At 40.5% G+C, this 7154-nt stretch overlaps 1 long non-coding RNA gene across 1 annotated transcript; it reads left to right on the top strand.

The window, feature by feature from the left end:
- Positions 1 to 1055: 1055 nt before the first annotated feature.
- LOC116796903 lies at positions 1056 to 1633 on the top strand. Its single transcript, XR_004360522.1, has 2 exons — positions 1056 to 1321; positions 1406 to 1633. It is a non-coding gene; the product is annotated as an uncharacterized LOC116796903 (long non-coding RNA).
- The last annotated feature ends 5521 nt before the right edge of the window (positions 1634 to 7154 follow it).

Here is a 7154-nt window from a genome sequence, read left to right as displayed (position 1 = left end):
CAAAGGTTCAAAAAACACAGGAATTTGCATAGATTGGAGGCAAGAAGCAATGGTCTCTAAGAATTAGTTAAAACCAAAAACAACTAGGAAGACTTTGAGAATAGTAACACAGTTGGGGCTTGTTTCCCATGGTAAAAAGGCACAAGGAATCACAGATTATGTACCTATGAGTCAATTAAATGTACCCAGAATTGGCTCTGAGGCCAAACGGCATGAAAGAGCCTGTCCATACTGTTAAATTCTCTCACTCTCCATATCAGGGTGTCTATGTTGGAACTACAACTGGGAGTGCTCCCTGGCCAGTGTCAACTTCTAAATTGGGTCCAGGACTTTTTCAAGATGGGTTTTCAGCCTTGGGCCAAAGCTGCACCTGGAAACATTATAAATTAGCAGTGTGGATGACTGAGACACGGTGTCCGAGACTGTTCCTGGCCCTACTTCATTTATTGCTGTAGATGTAGTCTCTCCATTTGGGTATCTCTCTGCTTATGTGTCTCCAATGTGTGACATTTGAACCCCACCAATTTAAAATTTGATGTAGAGATAGAAAGATTGACCACACCAGGTGCTACAAGGATGTCAGTGAAAACAGGTACCACAGCATTTAAGTGAGACAAAACCCACGGTGTGAGTTACGCCTCACATACATCCTAACACACTCTCTTTCTCTGTCTGTCTAATTTGGGCTTTTTATTATTACTGACTGAACTGCTAGGACTGTTCATGAGCATATATTGGTCATTCAGAAGGTCCTTTCCCAAATGCCAGGAAAAAAAGTGAAAATCATACTCTCGGTGTTAACTATATGACCTGGTGGTTGTTTTAATCATGTAATACACAGGAAAATTTTGAGTGACAGAATCCACATCTTGCTGCTCTGTATAACAGAGAGGCAAAAAGATCCATGAGAGTAAACTTCAGTGGCATAGGGAAGAAATAGGCAAAATTGTGGGAGGGGGATCAGATGATCTGGCAGGGCATTACTGCCTTATGTAAAGCAATAGGCATATAAGCGTTTATTGGTACTGGTCTGTTTTGCTCAAAATGAGATTGTTCTTGAGAAGATACCCCACATTAGTCACTGTTTCAAAGCTACGTGAAAGCATTGGCAGAGAGTTGTGTAAGTGAACACGTTTCCAAACAACCTTGGTGCTGGTGGGGAGGTGGTGCTGGAGCTGTGAATATTGCAGGGAAGTGGAGGGCTGCCCCAACACAATGTCCTGCCTCTTCTATAGGAAACCTGAACAGCAAAATGAATTGCATTGTTCGAGAGACAAATTTATGTTCTGTGCCAATGCAGACAGGAATCTTTCTGCTGTAGGTAATTCTATGTAATTCCAAGACTACAGCAGTCTGATTTGTCTCAGTTCTGAATCCTTATACTTCTACTGGTACTCTTTTCCAGATGGGAGACTGAGGAACAGGAAGCCCAGGATTTGTCTAAGTAGTATGGACCATCTGTACCTAAACAGGAAATGAACTGGGTCTCCAGAGCTCCAGAAAAAGGCTGTCATCATAGGGTCATCTATTTTCACCGTGCCACAATGCTTCTTGTGAAATAAAATGCCTTTCGCTGCTCCCCTGGGAATCTAATTCTGTGTACTGAATAAATAAAACAGTGAAAGTAGGAACATAAATAATTTTCTCTCTCTTTTAAGAGTCTGCAGGCTAATTTATTCTGTGTTTGTATTCCACCTTTCTTTATCTACCTTCCACATTTTCTGTATTTTCATCCATGTTTAAAACATGCTGTCTGTTTCACATGTCATTCTTTCTTAACAACATAATACTTGACATAATCTGCCCTCTGGATCCTTTCTGTGGTGTAATTATGTTATCTTTGTTGTTATTGATTTCTGTTGCTAGGGGATGGGGTCATGCCACTTCTGGCCGGTTCTTCTTTGCAGCTTAGCTGTACACTTTTAACTCTTAAAGATTTTTCTCCTGAGAACACTGAGTGCCAAGTTTTGAAGTCATAAAAAATGCCAGCAATCCCAGAGGATGATTTTGTCTGAGGAAAGATTGCAAGATTAAATTATAAAATAGGAGAACAAATAGCAATTGAGAGAAATTCTGATCTTAGCTCTTCCTTTCTGAGAGTTGAGTTTGGCCAATGAACTTTGATTTATTTCTTCAGCCCTGCGATGTTATTTTTCAACAGTTTGAATGTTTCCAAGTCAGAGTATTATAGGATTTCTTTATCAGTTGAACATTTCCAACCGAATAATTTTTTTTTCAAAGGGGCATGTCCTTTTGAAATACATAAACTACTTTTGCTGTTCGCTGAGTTTCTGTTTTTTTATTGCATCACATTCCTTTTTCCCTGCAGAGCAGAAATTTGGTTCCACAAAATTAAGGGACTGATGCAGAACTGTTAATATTTGTATAACATTTGAAACCAAAAAAAAGGTGAAATAGCTGAGGGAGGCTTTTTAAGACAAAATAGTTTCTTTCAACATAAACTGGGATTTGTTTCTATCTAGTTGGTTGATTGGTTTCTTAAGGCAACTTGAGACTGTTATGTGCTGTGCTCCTGGGTGAGATTTTCATAAACTCTTGGGGTAAAATCTGTGGCTTCAGACTTCCCACTTAATCTCTTACAATCTTACTTCAGCATTTCCCTATGTAGTTTGACTTCTACCTGCCTGTCTGAGAGCCTGCTCAAGGGTTTTGAAGTTGGAGGCTCAGCTACTGTGGCCTACAGACTGCTTGCCTATCGGTGAGGTGCCAGATGGGTGCAGACAGGCTATGCCAGACCCTTGTCCTTGGTCTACTTCAGGCTGTTCTGGGCTTTGCAGCTGGCTAAACTGCTGAGCCCCAGCTGATGTGCTCTGTGGTTGGAAAGAGCTGCCATAACATTGTGGCAGGCTCTGTGGAGCTCTAAAATGGTTCACCTGACATCTTCAGATAATTGTGACATATAATAGCAGACTATTTTAAAGGGTTTTTAGCGCACTGTTTTACCATATCTTGTCTATTGTTTTCTTTCCTTGTACGAGGCTGCCAGACTTCACCCAGTAATCAGTAATTTTAACATCTAAGATTCTGTAATTAAACACAACTGATTTGATATGTGGCAGAAGGTAGAAAACCCCTTTTCAAACCCTTTCTTTCTGTTTGTCCCTGAAATTTGGATATTACAGATGTGTCTCTTGGAGAGAGTCTCAGAATTGTGTTCCCTTGTACACAATAAATGCCCACCTTGCAATGAATCTGGCATTAGAATCTGCAGTTATATTTAGGTCTGTATCTGTATTTCTGGCTTGAGCAGGGAAACATTTATCTCTTCCCTTTACCTAAGACCGCTTTTCTTGCAAGAAATACCATTGTGCTTTCTGTATTAGTATGCCTTTCAGACTGCTCTTCTCACTTTGGTGATGAATATGTAGGTGAAAATAGCAAATATATCTGCCATCAAATTGCCTACAGGAAAGAGGGAGTAACCTCAGAAAGTGACTTTTGAACTTTTAAACCCAAAGGGTTTTCACCAGATGCTTTTTCTTATTCTAACCTAGCCTGAAATATATCCTAAGCCGAATGTTCTTGTGCTAAGGCAAAATGCACTACTTACAGCTTGCGTGGTTCTTGAATGAATCATGAGCATTGTGTTATCCAGTGCAGAGTCCTACTCTGCACATACACTCACACATATACACATACTGCTTTCCTGTAGGGAGACACTGGTTTCTGCAACAAGTCACAGCATGGCCCCGGTTTGAAAGCTGGATAACCATGGGTACATATAGGATAAGTGTATGAACACCATCACCTCATTGCTGGCAACCTGTAAACAGCAAGAAGCCAAATGCACATACTTTTTTCGCCTCTGTGAGCTTTGCTTTTCCCCAGTCCTTTCCATCTGTCTGCCTTAGGTGGTGTAGACCTCATGTTCAATGAAACAGCCAACAAGAGAGGTATTCTAGATGTATGTCCTTTTCCAGGTGCTTGTTACATGCACTAGGAGCAAACTATTACTGAGAAAATGATTTATGAAGAAATATCCTAGGAACATGACACAAAGCAATCGGTGGGCAATTTTTATGTGAGCAAAAATATAATGTTGTCAAATACTCGTGAGAAGAACAGGGGAAAGCATTAATGTCTGCAGAGGGCTCTGCCTTTTTCAAACGCAAACAGTTGCATAGTAAATAGCACTTTTTTTAAACCTCATAAGGCTAAAGTCTTACTTTCTGTTAGAATATCCCTGTGGTAATTCTAGCCACCCTTTACAAGCTCTGTAGGAACAACATATTTAGTTACAGCTGTCAGAGACAGATTCTTTTCTGCCTGCTCCTTCTCCTGCTGGCAGAGTTCCCAGACTGGACCCATTTGGCTGTCAACTTGTTCACCTGCGTCAGCCAAGAGTGTGCAAAGGCATCCCAGAGCACTTGACTCCAATCTTCCTCAAGGTGAGAATAGCTCCATGACAGACACTCTCAGCACGCAGTCTCTCAGCGCCAGGGATTGTGAGTGTGAGATTCCCCTTCACACTATGTGGAGTCACACACAGTTCCCGACACAATGTGCAATGAGGATGCCCTCCAGCTGCCTGATTAGTACTGGAGCCAGCCAAACCATTGAGCACTTACCTCAGCAATTTCTGTTCCTTATGAGCTTAATCCTAAGTAACTGAACATTATTTTCCTACATATAATATAATAAATGCTAACCAGTGATGTGCGTGGGAGAAAATGAGGTGAAGCAGAACTATTTGCAAATTTGTACAATATTGATTTAATCTGCTTAAGTTGCTCTCTTATTTAGAAAGATCTTGTTTGGTTCAGATCAACCTGACAATATAAATATACATCTGCTCATCTATGCTGTAATCCAAGTCTTCAATCAAGCCCCTTGAAGCAGAATTTACACCCTGAGCAGTCTTGGTTGTATATCCATTACCTTTTACACCTTAATTTACATTCATAGTTTATGCAGCAATAAGGAAGTTTTACAATATAAAATCTACATCCTTGGGTAATCCACTAAAAACGCTTATTTACAGCTGGAGCAACACAGAAAGGGATTACTAATAGCTTTCCTTTCCCTACTACTGCTGCAGGCAGAAAAACAATTGAATTAAATTTGGCTTTATGTGCTGTCTAATCAGATGATTCCAGGATTACTGACTCTCTCTGGCTGCTATGGCTATGAATACATAGAACTGGTCAGTTTTGCAGTGTTGCATTTGTACTCCTGCCATTGAATTCCTTCAAGGCATGCTTTGTGAGGTGGGAAGAATAGAATTGGAAAGGGTTGGGAGTCAAGGGAAGAATGTTGGACAGCTGGGGTTGATTTGGATTGGTACAATTCCACTGGGGTCAATAAGACTGTCTGAGTGATGATTCAATACAAAATTTGGCCATAACACTTAGATTCAAGAAAAATGGTGTCCCCAGTTCTATGGAGACTAAGAGGGTTACATATTGGGGGTTTTTTTGAATATTATCATTCTTTTTTTTGATGGCTTTTTTGGGGGGGAACTGTTGACATGGTATTATGTGTTTGTAGAACCAGTCTGTTTTGTACAGGTTCTATACCCATGGGTAAAAGCAGTCATTTGTTTTACTGTAATTGCGTGGCTTGCATGGTGTACAATAGTTTCAACGACAGCTTTGCAAATGCAGTCTTGGACTTTCTGAACCAGGTATGGAATTTACTGAGGAAGGTAGTATAGACATTTGGATTACATCCTTGAGCTATTGCTTTGCAGAATGTATCTCCAGTCTGATCTGGAATCCTGTGGTGTGCTCAGCATTGTAGAGGAGATACATGCATACAGCCTTGTGCTTCACAGTGATTTTGAAGAGAGGGGAATATGTCAAAACTGTAAATGGCTTTATTTTAACCTTCTCAGCCACCCAGCTGCAACTGCCCAGCCTCCAATCTTGTTCTCATTTCCATGGGGTTTTATCAGTTTTGTTGTAGAATCCTGATTCTATGAATACTGAAGTCCTCCTGCCTGAGCTGGCAATGGCCAGTGCTAAGGGGTAGTTTTCCTTTCTTTCTCTGTACTCTTTTGAGCATTTGGGGTTACATGGAAGCCACTGACCTAATCCTCAAAGACCTAGTCTTCAAGCCCTTCCTTAATTTCTGCTCATTACTGACTCAAGCAAGGATCAGTTGACTTCCTTGAGTTCAGCCTCAGCAAAAAAAAAAACAAATTAAGGACTTGGCCTCATGTCTGATGTCATACTCCATTTCCTTTCACTTTAACTGTCCATTTTTCAGGTAGTGAAACTGCAGTAGAAAAGGTGGAGAAGACTTGCTTTGAACATGGATTCTTCAAGTTATCAAGCATTGCCAGTGTGCTTTTTTCCACACGACAAAGTAGATGTGGGTTCTTGAGAGAGCTGTGAGAAAATGACAGCCGTGTCACTAGCATGTAAGAACCCAGTGGGGAAATCGGTACTAGTTTCTTTGAATACACGGAATATAGGCAGTTATTTGAACAAGTGATTGCTCATAAAAACTCTGCAGTCCTCTTTAGAGCTCTTTATCTTATCTGCTGCAGGTCATGATGGTATTTCCTGGCTCAAAGAGGACCCCAAAATGCCACAGGATAAGATAAGTGCTGTTTCCTGCCCTGGCACACCCAACACTGCCGGCCATGCCCTCAAGGGCAAGCAAACTTTGTCTGTTCTTTGGAGATATACATATACATATAAACACATATAAAAACATACTTATATATGTATATATGTAGACAATAGATAGCTTCTTTATCACTGTTTGTTGATTCAATTAATTCTCCATTTGGGAATGAAATTTTAATTCACATAAATTAATAACGTGGAGTGACAATCCCACTTTTCCCTCTCAGTGTTGTCAGGGAGACTTAGCTGACTCCAAGTTCTCCTTTTTGAGGTCAGTCTTAGGCAAGAGCAAAGCCTCCCTCGGGCTATGCTCCATTCTTGCATATTTAGGCTCTAAAGAAAAAGATAGAAAAAGACTTAGTCTTCTAGATCTCCTACTCCCAACTGCTTCATGAGTGCTCTGAAAGGGCTTTGCCCTTTCCAATTCTAGTTAGCATCTCTGATTCAAAAGACCAAACAAATACACGATTGTTCCATAGATATGTCTGTCTCAGTTGAATGTCATTACTGGAATGCTGTCAGAGTAGATATCCTGTAGTTTCTTTGAGACAGATGCATTCT

The sequence above is a fragment of the Chiroxiphia lanceolata genome, chromosome 1 (assembly GCF_009829145.1).
Source record: "Chiroxiphia lanceolata isolate bChiLan1 chromosome 1, bChiLan1.pri, whole genome shotgun sequence".
Taxonomy (NCBI): Eukaryota; Metazoa; Chordata; class Aves; order Passeriformes; family Pipridae; genus Chiroxiphia; species Chiroxiphia lanceolata.
Note: the sequence above shows the minus strand (reverse complement) of the source record. Positions and strands in the feature narration are given on the sequence as shown.